This window comes from Gopherus flavomarginatus, chromosome 8 (assembly GCF_025201925.1).
Source record: "Gopherus flavomarginatus isolate rGopFla2 chromosome 8, rGopFla2.mat.asm, whole genome shotgun sequence".
Lineage (NCBI taxonomy): Eukaryota > Metazoa > Chordata > Testudines > Testudinidae > Gopherus > Gopherus flavomarginatus.
In genome coordinates this window covers 68537768-68558102 of record NC_066624.1, presented here as the reverse complement: position 1 = coordinate 68558102, position 20335 = coordinate 68537768, and the positions used below count along the sequence as shown (strand labels likewise).

At 50.3% G+C, this 20335-nt stretch overlaps 1 protein-coding gene and 1 pseudogene across 1 annotated transcript in view; both read left to right on the top strand.

Annotated features, from left to right (window-relative positions):
- LOC127056308 (uncharacterized) overlaps positions 1-20335 on the top strand; it is a 279257-nt gene that overhangs the window by 201242 nt on the left and 57680 nt on the right.
- Positions 11913-12031, top strand: LOC127057336 (uncharacterized; annotated as a pseudogene).

Here is a 20335-nt window from a genome sequence, read left to right as displayed (position 1 = left end):
GGAGGGGATGGGCAAGGACATTGCCAAGTATGTCCGGTCTTGTGAGGTATGCCAAAGAGTGGGTAAGCCTCAAGACCAGGTCAAGGCCCCTCTCCAGCCACTCCCCATAATTGAGGTCCCATTTCAGCGAGTAGCTGTGGATATTCTGGGCCCTTTCCCAAAAAAGACGCCCAGAGGAAAGCAGTACGTACTGACTTTAGTGGACTTTGCTACCCGATGGCCAGAAGCAGTCGCTCTAGGCAACACCAGGGCTAACACTGTGTGCCTGGCCCTAACAGACATCTTTGCCAGGGTAGGTTGGCCCTCTGACATCCTTACAGATTCAGGGTCTAATTTCCTGGCAGGGACCATGGAAAAACTGTGGGAAACTCATGGGGTGAATCACTTGGTTGCCACCCCGTACCACCATCAAACCAATGGCCTGGTGGAAAGGTTCAATGGAACTTTGGGGGCCATGATACGAAAATTCATCAACGAATTCTCCAATAATTGGGACCTAGTGTTGCAGCAGTTGCTGTTTGCCTACAGGGCTGTACCACATCCCAGTTTAGGGTTTTCACTGTTTGAACTTGTGTATGGTCACGAGGTTAAGGGGCCATTACAGTTGGTAAAGCAGCAATGGGAGGGGTTTACGCCTTCTCCAGGAACTAACATTCTGGACTTTGTAAGCAACCTACAAAGCACCCTCCGACACTCTTTAGCCCTTGCTAGAGAGAACCTAAAGGATGCTCAAGAAGAGCAAAAGGCCTGGTATGACAGACATGCCAGAGAACGTTCCTTCACGGTAGGAGACCAGGTTATGGTCTTGAAGGCGCAACAGGCCCATAAGATGGAAGCATCATGGGAAGGGCCATTCACGGTCCAAGAGCGCCTGGGAGCTGTAAACTACCTCATAGCATTTCCCAATTCCTCACTAAAGCCTAAAGTGTACCATGGTAATTCTCTCAAGCCTTTCTATTCCAGAGACTTACAGGTTTGTCAGTTTACAGTCCAGGGAGATGATGCTGAGTGGCCTGACGGTGTCTACTACGACGGGAAAAAAGACGGTGGCGTGGAAGAGGTGAACCTCTCAACCACCCTGGAACGTCTGCAGCGGCAACAAATCAAGGAGCTGTGCACTAGCTTCGCCCCATTGTTCTCAGCCACCCCAGGACGGACTGAACGGGCATACCACTCCATTGATACAGGTAATGCTCACCCAATCAGAACCCCACCCTACCGGGTGTCTCCTCATGCCCAAGCTGCTATAGAACGGGAGATCCAGAACATGCTACAGATGGGTATAATCCGCTCATCTACCAGTGCATGGGCATCTCCAGTGGTTCTGGTACCCAAACCAGATGGGGAAATACGCTTTTGCGTGTACTACCGTAAGCTAAATGCTGTAACTCGTCCGGACAACTATCCAATGCCACGTACCGATGAGCTATTGGAGAAGTTGGGACGTGCCCAGTTCATCTCTACAATAGACTTAACCAAGGGGTACTGGCAAGTACCGCTAGATGAACCTGCCAAGGAGAGGTCAGCATTCGTCACCCATGCGGGGGTGTATGAATTCAATGTCCTTCCTTTCGGCCTTCGAAATGCCCCCGCCACCTTCCAGAGGCTGGTAGATGGTCTACTAGCTGGACTGGGAGAATTTGCAGTTGCCTACCTCGATGATGTGGCCATTTTTTCAGACTCCTGGCCCGAACACCTACTACACCTGGAAAAGGTCTTTGAGCGCATCAGGCAGGCAGGACTAACTGTTAAGGCCAAAAAGTGTCAAATAGGCCAAAACAGAGTGACTTACCTGGGGCACCAGGTGGGTCGAGGAACCATAAACCCCCTACAGGCCAAGGTGGATGCTATCCAAAAGTGGCCTGTCCCACGGTCCAAGAAGCAGGTCCAATCCTTCTTAGGCTTGGCCGGATACTACAGGCGATTTGTACCACACTACAGCCAAATCGCTGCCCCACTGACCGACCTGACCAAAAAAACCCAGCCAAATGCAGTTAAGTGGACTGATGAGTGTCAAAAGGCCTTTACCCAACTTAAGGCAACGCTCATGTCTAACCCTGTGCTCAGGGCCCCGGACTTTGACAAGCCATTCCTAGTAACCACGGATGCATCTGAGCGTGGTATAGGAGCAGTGCTCATGCAGGAAGCAACCGATCACAACTTCCATCCTGTCGTGTTTCTCAGCAAGAAACTGTCTGAGAGGGAAAGTCACTGGTCAGTCAGTGAAAAGGAATGCTATGCCATTGTGTACGCCCTGGAAAAGCTACGCCCATATGTTTGGGGACGGCGGTTCCAACTACAAACTGACCATGCTGCACTAAAGTGGCTTCATACTGCCAAGGGGAACAACAAAAAACTTCTTCGTTGGAGTTAGCTCTCCAAGATTTTGATTTTGAAATTCAACACATCACAGGAGCTTCTAACAAAGTTGCTGATGCACTCTCCCGAGAGAGTTTCCCAAAATTCAGTAGTTAAAAAGTGTTCTTAAATGTAGAAGTCTGTTAGTTATATACTTAGTGATATATGTAAAGGTGCATGTGTTGTATTAATCTGTTTATTTTCAAGTTCTAGAAGAAAATCGCCGCCAGTGAGCTTCCCCACTGTCTGCAATTTGGGGGGCGTGTCATAAACAGATAGCTAAGGGTTAATGTCTCTTTCACCTGAAGCACCTGACCAGAGGACCAATCAGGAAACCGGATTTTTTCAACTCTGGGTGGAGGGAAGTTTGTGTCTGAGTCTTTTGTCTGTCTGCCTGCTTTCTCTGAGCTTTGGAGAAGTAGTTTCTACTTTCTAGTCTTCTGTTTCTAAGTGTAAGGACAAAGAGATCAGATAGTAAGTTATATGGTTTCTTTTCTTTGGTATTTGCATGAATATAAGTGCTGGAGTGCTTTCATTTGTATTCTTTTTGAATAAGGCTGTTTATTCAATATTTCTTTTAAGCAATTGACCCTGTATTGTATCATCTTAATACAGAGAGACCATTTGTATGTATTTTTTTTCTTTTTATATAAAGCTTTTTTTTAAGACCTGTTGGAGTTTTTCTTTACTTCAGGGAAATTGAGTCTGTACTCACCAGGGAAGAAATCAGGGGAGATCTGTGTGTTGGATTTGCTAGCCTGATTTTGCATTCCCTCTGGGGGAATAGGAAAGTACTTTTTGTTTCCAGGATTGGGAACAGAGAGGGGGAGTCACTCTGTTTGGATTCACAGAGCTTGTGTCTGTGTATCTCTCCAGGAGCACCTGGAGGGGGGAAGGGAAAAAGGATTATTTCCCTTTGTTGTGAGACTCAAGGGATTTGGGTCTTGGGGTCCCCAGGGAAGGTTTCAGGGGGACCAGAGTGCCCCAAAACACTCTAATTTTTTGGGTGGTGGCAGCAGGTACCAGGTCCAAGCTGGTAACTAAGCTTGGAGGTTTTCATGCTAACCCCCATATTTTGGACGCTAAGGTCCAAATCTGGGACTAAGGTTATGACACCAATGTCTTTGTTTAGATTTTGATGTTTGAGGTAGGTGATAGTGGTCCTCTAGAATGTTTTGTTTTGTTTTAAGCTGTTCCCCCAACTCATTTCAGATTTTATCCTTTCCCAAAGTCCTTGCACCTGGCCAGCCCATCTTCTCACCAGTGGCGTAGCCAGGTTTTAACAGCAGGAGGAGCAAGCAAACAAAAAAAGGTGCCCCCTTTTGCTCCTCCTCCGGCCACGCTCTCCGGCTCCTCCGGCCACGCCGTGCCCCCTCCCCACCTTGGCTGGCTTCTCCGGCCACACTGCGGCCATGCTGCGCCCCCTCGGCCACATCCCCTCCCTTGGCTGTACAGGGAGGCTGGCAGAGGACGAAGGTATGAGGCGAGGTGAAGGGGAGGGAAAGGCAGGAGCACGGGGTACATGGGAGAGGTACACGGGGTACGGAGCTTGGGGAGGGGTTACCGGGAATGGGAGTGGGCTGGAGTCCCTGGGGCTCTCTGTGCAGAGGGGGCTGGAGCTGCTCCAAGGACTGGGAGAGCCTGGGAGGGGCTTGCCGTGTGCAGCACCAGCCCAGCTCAGCGCTGGCCCTACCTCTTGGGGGGTGGGGGAAGAAGGCAGCGAGCCCCGCCAGGCGCGGTCCGAGCGAGCTGCTTCCACGCCGGCCTGCCGCAACCGCCCGCCCCACGGCTCCTTCGGCCGTGTTGCTGGCAGTGCTGGCCGGCAGGCGCCGCTTCCTCCCCGCGATCAGCTCTCTCCCTCCTGCTGGGGGAGACAGCTGATTGGCGGGGGCGGGGCGGAAGCCGGGCAGGCCTTTCAGAGCGGAGCCCATGAGGGTCCGCTTTTTTAAAAATGTGGGGAGGAGAAGCAGCTGCTTCTGATGCATCCCACTAGCTACGCTACTGCTTCTCACCAAGTGGACCAGTCAGTATGACTCTCTGAACAGATGGAGGGAGGTAACTCACTCCTTCCCCGAATATGCTGTCTCAGGGCGGGTCTACATTATAAATTTAGATCGATCCTGCAGAGGTATGAAAAATCCATACCCTGAGCAGTGAAGTTAAGCCGACCTAAGTCCCCGAGTAGACAGCACTAGATGACAGTAGAATTCTTCCATTGACCAAGCTACCACCTCTCAAGGAGGTGGATTACCTTTGCCGATGGGAGAACCCCTCCTGTTGGCATAGTAGTGTCTACACTGAAATGCTACAGTGGTGCAGCTGTGCCACTATGGCATTTTCTGTGCAGACATATCATCAAATTTCTCAGCCCCTCATGGATATTTTGCTTGTAATACAAACAAGAATGACTTATTTATTTACCATAGGTTAGAGGAGGAGTCATATATCAGTATAGTCACAAAACAACAATTTCTGCGGTTGGCGTTGTTGATCTGTTTGAAAGCTACATTCGGGAGTGTTTATGGGGGAATCATCAAGAGCTGTGTATCTTGTTATTGACTGTTTCTTGGGAAAAACAAACGGGGCACATTACCAGGAACAGCCTGTCAGTATTTGTTCTTCAGTGCACATTACTTTGCTGCATTTTCCCTAACTTGTTGACCTGAATAGAGGCATCAATAGTTGCTAGACTGAAAAAGGCGACTTGGACCAATACCTTTCTCTGCACCAAATTTCTGAGTCTAGCTTTTTTGCTTGGTAACATTTCCTCTAGTCTAGTTGTCTCTTTCTTGAACACAACTCATTTATGTTATTGCCTTCAAATAACCTATTCACTCAAACACTCAAGAGAGCTCAGACTTTTTCCAGTTTTTTAAATTCCATCAAAGGCTGGTGAAAAGGATTGTCACACAAGCTTTACTGTATATTTAGGTCCCAACCAAATTCTTGGCCATGAAGAGCACATCACGGACCGTAAAATCTGGTCTGCCCTTGTGAAATCTGGTCTTTTGTGTTCTTTTACCCTATGCTATGCAGGTTTCACAGGGAAGACCAGCGTTTCTCAAATTGGGAGTCGTGACCCAAAAGGGATTTGCAGGGGGGTTACAAGGTTATTTTAGGAGGGGTGTTGTGCTATTGCCACCCTTACTTCTGCGCCACCCTTACTTCTGCACTGCTGCCTTCAGAGCTGGGTGGCCAGAGAGTGGTGTCTGCCGACTGAGTACCCAGCTCTGTAGGCAGCCGTGCAGAAGCAAGGGTGGCAATACCATACCATGCTGCTGGCAGCAGCTCTGCCTTCAGAGATGGGCTCCCGACCAGCAGCTGCTGCAATCCAGCTACACAGCTCTGAAGGCAGTGCTGCTATCAGCAGCAGTACTGAAGTAAGGGTAGCAGTACTTCAAACCCCTCTACAATAACCTTACAACACCCGCACAATTGTTTTTTTGGATCAGCGTCCCTACAATTACAACACCATGAAATTTTAGATTTAATTAGCTGAAATCATGAAATTTATTATTTTTAAAATCGTATGACTGTGAAATTGACCAAAGTGGACTGTGAATTTGGTAGGGGCCTATGTATATTACTATGATGGTTCTTGGGGTACCCAGGACTGTGAGTCACCTTGTTACACCCCTACCTGCAGCATAAGGGAGACTTGCTTGTGCTTAATTGGGTGTCAGCTTCCTGATATCACTAGCCTGTTAGCTACCCAAGCACTCTCTTCAGGACAATGTTAACTCTCATTTTGCTTTGCAGATTAACAATAGGTGCATCCTGGTCACTAAGCTCCTTTGAAGCATTTCCCTGTAGTGTTCAGCCCCTTATCCACTGGACACGCTCAGAAATACCAGGTCTGCTGTCCCTGAGGGAACAGTGCGCACACCAGCTTGTATGATTCAATTTGGGATCAGCACCTAGCTTAATATCACAGCACTGAGATATATTCATAGTGAAAACAAGGATGAGTTGAGCAAAGGTTCAAGAAATAGTGAGTGAGGATAATGGAAACAAAAAGTTATATATAAAACAAAATCACACCATGCTTTTTAGAGACTAGACTTAACAGGCTAACCTTCTGTCTGACATTTCTCACCCCAAATATCCTCTGCAGTGTTTGAGCCAAGCCAGGTTATGATTCTATTTCTATGAGTGTAAATGCACTGCCCAGTTACTTCTTAGGTACCAGATAACGGCATTTCTTCTTTGTTCCTGAAATACAGTCTAGCAAGCCTTTGAAGTGTATCACAAGATAAGGTTCTCATCCTCTGCTGTGTGCCCTTCCTTGTTGACATCATCTTTCTCTATTGAATTCTTATGTAAATGTGCCTCCATTGTGTTGCTTACAATGATTAATATACATGCTGCTGCTTCTTCTCGAGTCCTTGTCACAGACTAGATGTTTTTTTCTGGAACTGTGCACGAGCAATGGCTTTTTCCATCGCTGCAGTAAGGTCCTCCTTTGTACAGGTCTCTGCAAAGAGTCGGCAAACAAGCAGGATGCTCCATGGTCTGCACCCTGCCACACTCACCTATATCATGTCATTAAAATAGCCCAATTTATTCATATTAGTCTTTGATCTGCCAGTTTGCATGCACAGGTGGTTCAGGCATCGCCACATTGACCAGTCTATATCAGCCCCTCCGGGAAAGTCCTCTGGGGTTCCAGATCTATTTCAGTGCGTCCAACTCTGCGTAGTCTTTCATTCCATAACCTCGGTTGTGCCTTGCCAGCTATCGTATCCAAAGGCACAGAACTGGTTATAAAATTCTTTCACGATTTAAGGCGTTTTATTATTGCTGTGTGACCATATAATGGATACCTTGAAACTTCCGTCTGCCAGGATCTTTCCCTTGGACTTGCTACCTTTCTCCTGATATCACGTGGTGCAATGCCAGCCGGTTAGGACAGGCTGTCCTTTGGTGTTGGCTTTAGACATCCTGTCGTTCTACTACACCTGTTGCTTAAAACAGGGTCTAATTTCTTATAATGGACGGATTGTTCCCACAGTGGACATGTGTACTCTACTGTGGAGAAGCTCAAGTTGATAGCAGTGGTTTGTAAAGTAACTGTACATGCTGACAGAGAGAAAGGTGAATAAGAATCTTTTGTCTGACAGGAAATCTGCTTCTGCATCTCTGTTGCGACGCAGAAGATAAGAACAATGTACATACATAACTCCTACATAGTATCTCTGTACATACATTTCACCATGATCTCCATGACCAGCGTGACCCTGGCTTTCATTTAAGACCTCACGTGACATTCTTTGGTGAACCAGAAGGTACATACCAGAATCAGGACCATCTTGTAACCCCTTTCCTGACTGGCATTGTGGGATCCCTGGGGTCACAATAACATGCCAGCTGTGTATTCTGTACAGCACTGTTTGGTGTAATGGCCTTCAGTATTTTCCACATACAGAACTGGCATGACTGGGATATTCACAGGTGGGCAACAAGACAAGGTAGTGAGCAGTGAGCGTCATGGCAGTTCTCTGACCTGAATTGTAGTGAAACACATTGTCTAAAGAAAAGAGATACACAAATGCTCATTCTTTCTGCTGGGTAGTGTCATTTAAAAATGCTAAACATCAGAAAACTAAATTGCTTGCTTGAAAACCCTTATATAATCAGAGAGAGCAAGAGGGAGGGATGGAGGGCAAGAACTATGCCTTCATTAGAGACTTTGAAGACTTTCTGCTACAGAGGTCTAAAGGTGAAAGGTCTCCTTCAAAACTGATTCTGGCTTCTAGATTATCCCCAGTTAAGATTTTTCCTTCATACAAAGGATTTCCCCTGTAGAGAACTGCTCCAAAGTGGGATTATTACATCTTCCTCCAACCTTGAATAAATTGTTGGTGGGCTGGAGTTGTTGCCACTTCCAGAAAGTGAGGAGGAACAAAGGTATGGAAATGTTATCAAAATCCTTTAATTTTTGAGGATTTCACTTACAGCTACATGGTTGAAATGGCTGAATGTCATACCCTTCACCCCCACCGCATCCAACAATCTCTAAATCTGTGGATCATACACAGAAATCCGCAGACTGGCTTATTGTCCTTTGACAACCAATGTACCATATCTTAGCGCGCTAGTAATGAAGCCATCTGTAATATTCTGAACACCTATAAATTGTCCAGTGCAGTACTGGCTGTAGAAACTGAATTAAGCCATGTTATACTAGCTAGAGAACATGTTGTGATTTATCTGGAATGATGAGAAACAACTTTCTCACAGTGTACTAGTATCAGTGGCCATGGAACATTACAGACTGTAAACTCCTGAGGGCATTCTGGACTTATACAAATTGTTTTCCATTATGAAAATGTTTGGCCACGTGCAATTTAAACAGCTGGACTTTTTCCATTCTGACACTTTTAGGCCCTGGCTCAATCGTGAATTACTAGTTACTGCTAATTACTAATTACTAGTTACATTGATTCCTGAGAGCTAATTGAGCACACATGCAAAATCTCACTGTTGCACTTTGCTCCACTATCTAGCTTTAAGCAATGATCGACATCCATGTAATAAGGAACCATTTTATCTTTATTACAGATGCTGTAGGTAGCACTGCCTATGATCAAGGTTGCCTGACACTTTCTATTATAAGTCCCTGTTTTTAGAAACAGGACAAGATCAAAGCACGTTAATAAACTTTTAATGCCCGTCAGCAGGGTCCACACAGACAGTTAGACAGGAGCAGCAGGCTATTGTGAGGTAAATTCACACTCCAGCTTGCCATGATTGTTTGTGTAGACAAACCCTTAATTGTAGCATTTCTTTACTTTGACGCTTGGCCTTGCTAACTTAATATTCTTTTAATATAGTTATTTTTATTAATTAATTTTTAATTAGGTGTTAATAAATTACACAGTAAGCCTGTTTCTTTTGATGATTTGTAGCGCACAAGTTATTTGTAGTACCTAAAGTATAAAGGGGCCCAAACTAACCCCAAATCAAGTAAACGAAAAGTCAGTGGGATTTGGTTCAGATCCTAAATCTTTCTATTTACACTTTCGTATAGGAAGCCCTTTTATTTTTTTCTGCTTTGCCACTCCGGCCACCCCACAGGGTTTTTGTGTGTGTGTGTGCTTTGCCGCTCCAGCCGCTGTGCAGGTTTTGTGTGTTTGTGCGCAAAAAAGCCAGAGCCGGTCCTGCATGTTATTTACATGCTGGACCACATTCTCAATTGATGTAAATTGCCTTGGCTTCATTCACTTCAGCAGAGTTAATCCAAATTACACCTTCTAAGGGTGTGCTTAATTTGTAATGCAAGAGGTTCAGAGGCTCAAGCAAGAGGTGCCAGGATGGCAGGAATCAAGTATTGTGCAAGCAGGCATGCAATGCTCCAGGAACGTTCCTCTGACAGCTGAGTGACATGTGAGTGGAGGTGGAACATTGCGGCTTGAAGCTCTTATGCACCCAAAAAACCTGATGTGGCAAGCCTAGAGGTACCTGGGGCTCAGCCCTGGCAATCCCCGGCACAAATTAAGCACTGATCTAAGGATCTGGCTCACAAATTTCATGTTTGTCTTTCTCGATTGAAATGTTTGTGCTAAGAGGTATAGAGGAAAGACTCGTGGTTCAGCATCATGTACAGTACTACCCCACTTTTTTTCCTTCTAACTTCTGTCCTGAGTAGAAGCAAAGGCATTGACGCCAATATTTGTTCTTACTGCACTGTTTTATTCATTGAATTTGCAATTTGCAACCCATGCTTTTTGCCTTCATGGTTCAGTAGAATTAACTGAGAAGACCAGTCATAAAGTTATTTAATCTTCTTTTCTGCAGAAGCACCTGTGCTATTTATTGCAGTTATTAAATTTTCATATTCATATACAGCTGCTTTTTATGTCCCAATGCAGCTAAGACAATACTGAAATTCTCTCTTTCATTTGGAAAGCAAGTGGTTTTGTTTCTTCATTACATCTGTTGCGTGCCTGGATGCTCTGCAAGGACGAGGCCTACACACCAGGTGAATTAATTGGCTTTAATGAAGGTTAAGTGACACACCCGCAACTGCGACTCCAAGCGTGCTGTCACTGGATGGGGAACCCAGCGCGCGAAGAAGCTCGGCCTGGTGCGAAGTCCAACTGTGCAACCAGTGGCCCCTAGCAATTATAGCATCATGCTAATCCCATGCAAAGCAGCACGTACATATGCAATTTGGGACTTTCCATCAGCAATGGCCGCTCCCCTTGGCCTATGGCCAGGGGCTTTCTGCAGTTCCTCATAAACACCGGGGCTTCCCACACAGGTCAGTTCTAACCAGTTAAAAGCAGCATCTACTAGCATACTGTGTCCACAAATAACCTATCCTTGAGAAAGCGCAAAGCCCTAACTAGGCCATGACAAAGTCTTCCGGGATCCCCTACATTCCTCCCCTCGCTTTCTCAAGTGCCCATGGATGTTCAAGGGACGCAGTGGAATGCGCAGGGGCAGGGGGAACTGCGGAGCGATAAGACCAGCTCTCAGTTGCGCTCGGAGGTGCAAGGGACCAGGTGGAATCTGCATGGGTCAAAATAGGGCGCCGACAGCCACACAAGCGATTACACATACAGCATAAGCTACACAAACCACAACCCGCATACAAGCTTAATAAGCCAATAAGGCCAGTACACAGGCCTGGGCAAGGTGCGCTGCCCAACCACGAAGGGATGTGAGCCAGGACCAAAGCCAGGAGTCCCCATTCTGCTGGCCAATGTCCTCTGCTAGGTGACGCAGGTCCTTCAAATCTGCCTCTATATCGGCTCCGGCATCTGTAACATTAAAACAACACATAGCGGCAAAATCTTTGCACGAGTGACCGTGCCGCAATAATAAATAATCAACAGCTAAGCAATTTTGCAACATGCCCTGACGCACTTCACCCAGTTCCTGCGTAAGCAAAGCAAGAACCGTAGAGGTTAAATTAAGGGATTTGGCAACAGTGCAGGCAAGGTGAGCGACTGCATGGTAATTATACAGGACCATGCCTGGGATGCCCACCAGGGAAAACATCAGAGCTGCCTCCTTCCCCTCCGAGTAGAGGGCCACTTGAGCCTTACAGGTGGAATCCAAGGGAATGGTGCTCCGTCGATGGCGGACCTGGCTTATCGGGGGGTGCTGGACCATCAGGGGCGTTACGCGGCCTATGGTCCCCCAAAACTATTTGCGGGGACATAGGTATATGCAACCCTACCACACAACAAAAACCACCCGGCAGGCAGTTGCAATGCGCATAAGCAAAAGGGATATCAACCGTTTTCTGGCAACTCAACTCCACATTCGTAAGATCCGCCCTAGCATGTGTGGCATTTCTAAAATACACACAAGTATCAGCAGGGGTAACATTAGCTAGGCGAAAAGAATACATGCTGGCATCACGTGCAGCTTTCACAGTGCCCAACATGTATAGATCCTGATACGTCATGCGTTTCGAGCTTGTTCTCTGATTGGTGTGTGCCTGCAGCGTTATTGGGGTAGCACTAACACCAGTAAAGCAAGTTTCCATTACAGCTCCCATAGCGTGCACTTTGGGGAGACAAAAAGATGTTGCATTAATGGCTGTCTACGGCCATACCACCCTGAACATGCCCGATCTTGTCTGATCTTGGAAGCTAAGCAGGGTCAGGCCTGGTTAGTACTTGGATGGGAAACCTGGTGGGAATACTGGGTGCTGTAGGCTTTGAGCTCCCATACAGGACGGGCGTGCGCCACTGCAGGCTTCCGCTCATCCTCCTCCTCTTTCGAGGAGGAGGATGAGCCCCCCATGGTCCCATCCCAGGCTTCGGGGTCCCAAAAGGGGGCGGCCGTCACGGCATGCACCTGGGCCGTGGTCACCGGCTGCCACCCGTGCTTGAGCCGCCGCCGATTGGCCACCCTGGTCACTAACACCTCACAACGCCTCGTCAGCTCCTGGGCACGCTCGGCCTGGGAGGTGACAACCGCCTGTGCCACGGCGCGGACCTCCGCCTGGGCCATGCACTCTTGCGTTTTTTCCTCCAGGGCCCGCTGCAAGCGGAGCACCTCCTCATCCTGGGCCCGGAGGGCGGTCAGGAGGAGCCACCTGAGCTCCCCTATACTCCGCCGCTCCGCCCTGGGGCGTCGGTCCACCCGCAACCGCTGCAGCGCCTCCGCCAGCTGTGTGGGTGTGACACCGGCCACCTGCCGAAATTCCGGCCACTCGGCAGGGGCAGTCCACCCTGCCATACCTCGCGCAACCGGCCCCCAGCGTTCCATCTGGGGTCACCCGGGTATGTGCTGTAGGGACAGCGACAGCTTCCCTACATCCCCTACCTTCGGCCAAAACGGCATCATCCCTCAGAGCACCCTGCTCGCTGCGCCAAATGTTGCGTGCCTGGATGCTCTGCAAGGACGAGGCCCACACACCAGGTGAATTAATTGGCTTTAATGAAGGTTAAGTGACACACCCGCAATGGGGACTCCAAGCATCGCTGTCACTGGATGGGGAACCCAGCGCACGAAGAAGCTCGGCCTGGTGCGAAGTCCAACTGCGCAACCAATAGCCCCTAGCAATTATAGCATCATGCTAATCCCATGCAAAGCAGCACGTAAATATGCAATTTGGGGCTTTCCATCAGCAATGGCCGCCCCCCTTTGGCCTATGGCCAGGGGCTTTCTGCAGTTCCTCATAAACACCGGAGCTTCCCACACAGGTCAGTTCTAACCGGTTAAAAGCAGCATCTACTAGCATACTGTGTCCACAAATAACCTATCCTTGAGAAAGCGCAAAGCCCTAACTAGGCCGTGACAAAGTCTTCCAAAGTCCCCTACAACATCTGACTAACAGGCCTTGCAAAAAGGAACAATGAGCCAAATCTTTAATGACTGACATGACACTAAGTGTACAGAGAAACAATTAAGAGCTGGAGGAATAATTAGGAAAGATTGATTACTTTTTTTTTTTCACTTTCTGTTCACACGTTACCCAGTAACAGATTTGTTGTTTGAAATTTTAGTCACTGAATATCTTCTGCAAATACATCTTGGTTTGTAACTTGTTTGTGAACAGGTTATTGGGATTGTTCAGTATTCACAATTTGAGCTGTTTTGAGTGGACACATTAATCACTTGGCATGTTTCTGTTCCCTGATTTGGTGGATCAGATACACTATCTGATGTGAATTATTGCAATTAAAAATTAATTTTCATAAATATTCTGCACTATTCACTTAAAATGTGCTGTTTTGGTGAACATTAGAAGAATAACATTTCAGAGTATACCAAATTGCAGGCTAATATCCTCTGACAGTGACAACACCTACAATAATCACATATGCATGGTCAGTGATGAGAAAGAACCAGATCTTACTTCTGTAATGAAAAGTGCACCAAATTATAGCTAATAACTGAGCAATTGTATTTTAGCTGTTTGCAGCAGAGAAACAGTTTGAGTTGCTATGGAAATGATTTCCAGGTACAAATTCTCCTGATCAAGAAATGTTGGATGGTTTGGATAACCTGCCAAGGTAGTAGAAACAAAGGATGTATCACAACCAGATTGCTGTATCTGTGCCATTCATGCCTTCACAGTCAGATTATCCACTGTAAGGTCAGCAAGGTGGCTGTGTGACTTTATTTGAACTTTAAGCCATACAAACATTAAATACATTATACCTGACTCTTATGTGTTCCAGCTTGATGCAATAGGAGTTGTAACATAAAGTAAGAGTCATGACAGATATGATCTTTGGGTGAGGATGTCTTCTAAGCTCTGCTGTGATGAGAATTGTATGCAAAATATATTTTTCTTCCATGTAACTTTGTGTTAAAAAATTTCTTCTTTTGCGCTTGCATCCTGTTGCCCTCCAGATATTTCATTTTTTCAGGAAATTTCATGGGAGTATCCAAAGAGAAAAAATGTCAAAGTGTATTTACTTTCCTCATCCTCAAACTTCTACTGTCAAGACCGAATCCCCATGCTGTAACTTTGAGTACAGGAGGTGGAGGCCCTCAAGGATTCTAAAAATTAATACTTGCCACTCCAGGCTTGTTTTAAACTCCCAAGGTTACAGCTTTTCTCTGACTTTGGCTTGGTAAATGCTGCCACCATCCAAATGCCAAAAAAACCCAACCCTTGGACCCAGGAAGGAACACTTGGGAATTCCTCCCTGTGGGGTACCCGCAAGCCCTTTCATCCCCCTCTGGGGAAGAGCTGAGAAAGAAAAAAAAAAAAGGAAACTATCTGTGCTACCAGCTAATCAAACAACATGCACAAACCTCTTAGGACACTAAAAATCCAATCCTGTTCTTAAAACAGGTAAATTTTATTAAAAACAAAAAGGAAAAAATACATCTGGAATTTAGGCTTCTGCTAGATTTTAAAAGAGCAATTCCAAAAATTAAGCACCCAAACTAGCTTTTTTGGGGGTTCAGCTTAAAGGTTACAAGCAAACAAAAGCATCAGGGGTTAGCACAGAGGAGATCCACAAGACAAAATAAAGAATAAACATGGTTGTGTCTAACTAAACATTCTTCTTCAAGTGATTGCTCACATCCATTCCAGTTAGGTGTGCGCCCCGTGCGTGCACGTTCGTCGGAAACTTTTTACCCTAGCAACTCCAGTGGGCCGGCAGGTCGCCCCCTAGAGTGGCGCCGCCATGGCACCCGATATATACCCCTGCCGGCCCACCCGCTCCTCAGTTCCTTCTTACCGCCGTGTCGGTCGTTGGAACTGTGGAGCGCGGCATAGCTGTCCTCCACGTCCCTAGCTCTCCTTGTTCTACGGTTAATAGTTAGTAGTTAAGTGTAGTTAGTTGTATAGTTAATAGTGTAAATAATATTGTAGATAGTCATTAGCCGGTTTGGGCCATAGCCCTTTCCGGCACCCGGCACCGGGCTCATGCCTGGTTCGCCGGGCTTTAAGCAATGTGCGGCCTGTAAGAAGCCGATGCCGACCAGCGACCCTCACGACGCGTGTCTAAAGTGCCTGGGGGAATCGCACAGGTCGGACAAGTGCCGCATTTGCAAGGCTTTTAAGCCTAGAACAAAGAAGGAGAGAGACCAGAGACTTAGGACTCTCCTCATGGAAGCAGCACTCGACCCGGCAGCTTCGCAGGCCGTCATCTCGACACCGGCACCGGATCGCGCCGGCACCGGAAAGACTCCCTGGCACCGACCTTCCCCGGCACCGGGTGCAGAAGCAAGACCCTCGAAGTCTGCAACTCCATCCAGGCAGACTCGAGTGGAGCACCCGGCATCGACATCTGCCGCGGCGCTACCGGCACCGTCGACTCCGGGCCCAGTGGGTCCGTCGAGTCCGGTCCCGCCGAGCTCCCCCATAAGATCTGGGGTTGAGCTATTGGTCCCATCGACTCCAGAGACCTTCGCCTCGGCACGGGACCTCATTGCCCTGACTGAGTCAACTCAGCCTCCACCCCCGGTCCCTCCGGTGCGGGTGGCGTCCAGGGGCAAACCCATGATGACGGCGCCGTCTCGGGACTCACGCTCGCGGTCGAGGTCCCGACACCATGGTCGCTCGAGATCCCGCCGCCGCTCGCAGTCCCGGCACCGCTCCCCTCGGCGGTACCGGTCATACTCGCGGCACCGATCGGCCTCCAGACGGTCACGGTCTGGTTCCAGCCGCCAATACCGGCACCGGGACTCTAGGAGCCAGTCCCGCCGTCGATCAGCGCACCGGTCGACCTCCCAACACCGAGCTGGTGGCAGGTCCCGGTCCCGGTCGACCTCCCGACACCGCGTCGGTGGCAGGTCCCGATCCCGATCCCGGCACCGAGGCAGCGGCCGGTACCGGTCCCGATCCCGGCACCGAGTCCAAGACAGAACCCGGTCCCGATCCCGGCACCGGTATGACTCCCGGTACCGGTCCCCGGCACCGAGAACATCTTCGGTGCCGGAACGCGGAGACTCTTACCAGCCGCGGTCGGCCCCTCCATGGCCTTCCAGACAGCCGTCGGTGTCATCGCAGGCGGACAGCGTATACACCCTGGGCACTGACAGACAAGTGGCTCTTTTCCAAGACCCTCCGCAACAGGACCAGGGTCCGCAGCAGTGGGGGTTCTGGACACCCTGGGTGTACCATCAAGCCCAGGGCCCCCAACAGCTTCCTCCTAGGCCTGCAACGGCAGAGCACAGGGCGCCGGAGGCGTCGTTGTCTCGCCCCCCTCCCTCCCCGGACGGGGAGGACGGTTCGAAGCAACAGGACCCTGGTCTCCCTCCTGAGCCAGAGGCGAGGGCTGAGGCGGACCCCCCGCTGGACACTTTCTTGCCAGGGGTCTCCTCATCCTCTTCTCCTGATGAGGCGGTGGCTGGCACTTCCTCTAATAGCCCTCCTCCGCTAGATCTCAGGGCACATCAGGACCTCCTCAGGCGCGTAGCACAGAATCTGAGCCTGCAAGCTGAGGAGGTCTCTGAGATCGAGGACCCCGTCGTCAGCATCCTCTCCTCCGATGCTCCCACCAGGGTCGCCCTACCCTTCATTAGGACGATCCAGGCCAACGCCAATACAATCTGGCAATCATCGGCCTCCATCCCCCCTACTGCAAGGGGCGTCGAAAGGAAGTACATGGCCCCCTCCAAGGGCTATGAGTACCTCCATATTCACCCGACACCATGTTCCCTGGTGGTACAGTCGGTGAACGAGAGGGAGCGTCACGGACAGGAAGCCCCAGCCCCCAAATCCAAGGAGGCCAGGCTTATGGACCTCCTCGGCCGCAAGGTTTATTCGGCTGGGGCCCTTCAGCTCAGGGTTTCCAATCAACAAGCCCTTCTTAGCCGCTACGCATTTAACTCTTGGGTGGCAGCGGACAAGTTCAAAGAGCTGCTGCCACAAGAGGCATGTCAAGAATTTGCGGCAATTCTTGACGAGGGCAAGAAGGTTGCACGAACCTCGTTGCAGGCCTCCTTGGATGCTGCAGACTCGGCTGCCCGTACCCTCGCCTCGGGGGTGGCGATGCGCCGCATCTCCTGGCTTCAGGTTTCTGGCCTTCCACCGGAGCTCCAATACACCATCCAGGACCTCCCATTCGAAGGCCAGGGCCTGTTCTCGGAGAAGACAGACCCCAGACTGAAAAGTCTTAAGGACAATCGGGTCATTATGCGCTCCCTTGGGATGCACACGCCTGGGACGCAACGCAGACCCTTCCGGCCGCAGCAGCAGCAGCAGCGTTGGCCATACCCCCAGTTCCGCCAGCGGCAGGACCTTAATAGGCGCCGCGGCAGAAATGGCAGGCGCAGGCCGTCGGGCAATCAAGGGGGGCAAAACCAAAGCTCCTCTAAAGCCCCACCTGGACCCAAACCTTCATTTTGAAGGTGCGCTAGAGGGCGTGATACCAGTATCCTACATGGATCCTTCCCCCCCCGTTTTCCAACCGCCTTTTGTTTTTTCTCCAGGCGTGGTCCCGGATAACATCTGACTGCTGGGTCTTACGCACGGTGCAGATGGGATACCGTCTGCAGTTTGTATCATTTCCTCCCTTCCGCCCCCCTTCCTCGTCCCTCTTCAGGGACCCCTCTCACGAGCAATTCCTTCGCCAGGAGGTACAGACGCTCCTCAGCAAAGGAGCTATAGAGGCGGTTCCGGAAAACGAGAAAGGCAAGGGGTTTTATTCCCGCTACTTTCTGATCCCCAAGGCCAAGGGAGGCCTCAGGCCTATCCTCGACCTGCGAGAGCTCAACAAATACCTAGTGAAGTTGAAGTTCCGCATGGTATCCCTGGGGACCATTATCCCATCCCTGGATCCTGGAGACTGGTATGCCACCCTCGACATGCAGGACGCTTATTTTCATATTGCCATATGGCCACACCACAGACGTTTCCTTCGATTCGTGGTGGGCCGCCTTCACTACCAATTTGCAGTCCTCCCATTTGGCCTTTCTACGGCTCCGAGGGTATTCACAAAATGCATGGCCGTCGTTGTGGCACATCTTCGGCGCAGTCGCATTCACGTGTTCCCTTACCTCGACGATTGGTTAATTCGGGGCATGTCGGAGCTGCAGGTCTGCAGCCACGTCCACAGGATCACCGGCCTGTTTGCTACCTTGGGCCTCATGATCAACGTGGACAAGTCCACCCTGCTCCCCTCGCAGAGGGTGGAGTTCATTGGGGCCGTCCTGGACTCCACCGTGGCCAGGGCCCTTTTGCCGTTGCCAAGGTTCCAGGCGTTGTCGGCGATCGTTCAGCGCTTGCTGGCAGCCCCCTTGACATCGATACGGACATGTCTAACCCTGTTAGGCCATATGGCAGCCTGCACATTCGTGACCGGGTACGCACGGCTCCACATGAGGCCCCTCCAGTCGTGGCTCATCGCACATTACTGGCCGGCAAGGCATCCACTAGACATGCTGATCACAATCCCCCAGGGGGTGTTGGATTCTCTCAGCTGGTGGCTAGACCAGTCCGTAGTGTGTGCGGGGCTCCCATTCCACCCGCCCCAACCCTCGGTGTCCCTAATGACGGATGCCTCAGATCTCGGCTGGGGGGCCCACCTGGGAACCCTGAGAACACAGGGCCGGTGGTCCCTACAGGAGGTGAAGCTACACATCAACATGCGGCAGTTGAGAGCGGTCCGCCTTGCTTGTCAAACGTTCTGTCACCAGCTTCGGGGTCGTTGTGTCGCGGTATTTACCGACAACACGACGACCATGTACTATATCAACAAGCAGGGCGGCACCAGATCCTCTCCCCTATGTCACGAGGCGATGCGTCTCTGGGACTTTTGTATAGCCCACTCCATTCACCTCACGGCTTCCTTCCTCCCCGGAGTACGGAACACGCTGGCGGACCGCCTGAGCAGATCCTTCCTCTCGCACGAGTGGTCCCTTCGCCTGGACGTCGCCCTCTCGATCTTCCAGAGGTGGGGTTGTCCCCGCGTGGACCTCTTCGCGTCCAGGGGGAACAGGAAATGCCAGGCGTTCTGCTCCTTTCAGGGCCGGGAACCCGGGTCTATACCGGACGCCTTCCTTATTCCGTGGACGACCCACTTGTTCTACGCGTTCCCCCCATTCCCACTGGTCCACAGGGTCCTTCTGAAGGTGCGCAGGGACAGGGCCCGCGTGATCATGGTAGCCCCGGCGTGGCCCAGGCAGCATTGGTACCCCATGTTGCTGGACCTGGCCATAGCCGACCCAGTTCCCCTGCCCCTTCACCCGGACCTGATCACCCAGGACCACGGAACTCTCTGTCACCCGGACCTCCAGTCGCTGCACCTAGCAGCGTGGCTCCTGCGTGGCTGACCAGTTCTGAGTTGCGCTGCTCCACCCCGGTACGGGAGGTACTCTTGGGCAGCAGGAAGCCTTCCACTAGAGCGACATACTCGGCCAAGTGGAAGCGTTTCTCCTGTTGGTGCGTGGAGAAAGGTCTCCTCCCGATGGAAATTTCGGTGGCCAATATTTTGGACTATATTTGGTCCCTCAAACAACAGGGCCTGGCGATATCGTCCCTGCGGGTCCACCTGGCGGCTATCTCCACCTTTCACCCGGGTGGGGATGGCCGCTCCGTTTTCTCTCACCCGACGGTGACTAGATTCCTTAAGGGGCTGGAACGTCTATGTCCTAACGTCCGACCTCCTGCCCCTACCTGGGATCTTAACCTGGTGTTGTCTCGGCTCATGGGGCCTCCCTTCGAGCCGTTAGCTACTTGCTCCCTACTCTATCTTTCTTGGGAGACTGCCTTCTTAGTAGCTATTACCTCAGCTAGATGGGTGTCGGAACTCCGGGCTCTCACGGTAGATCCCCCGTATACAGTCTTCCATAAAGATAAGGTGCAGCTGAGGCCGCACCCTGCCTTTCTCCCCAAGGTGGTCTCAGCCTTCCACGTCAACCAAGAGATATTCCTCCTGGTTTTTTTCCCGAAACCTCATTCTTCACGCAGGGAGCAACAACTCCACTCGCTTGATGTCCGTAGGGCTCTCGCGTTCTATGTGGAGAGGACCAAACCGTTCCGCAAATCCCCCCAGCTTTTCGTGGCAGTAGCGGACCGCATTAAGGGGCTTCCCATTTCCTCGCAGAG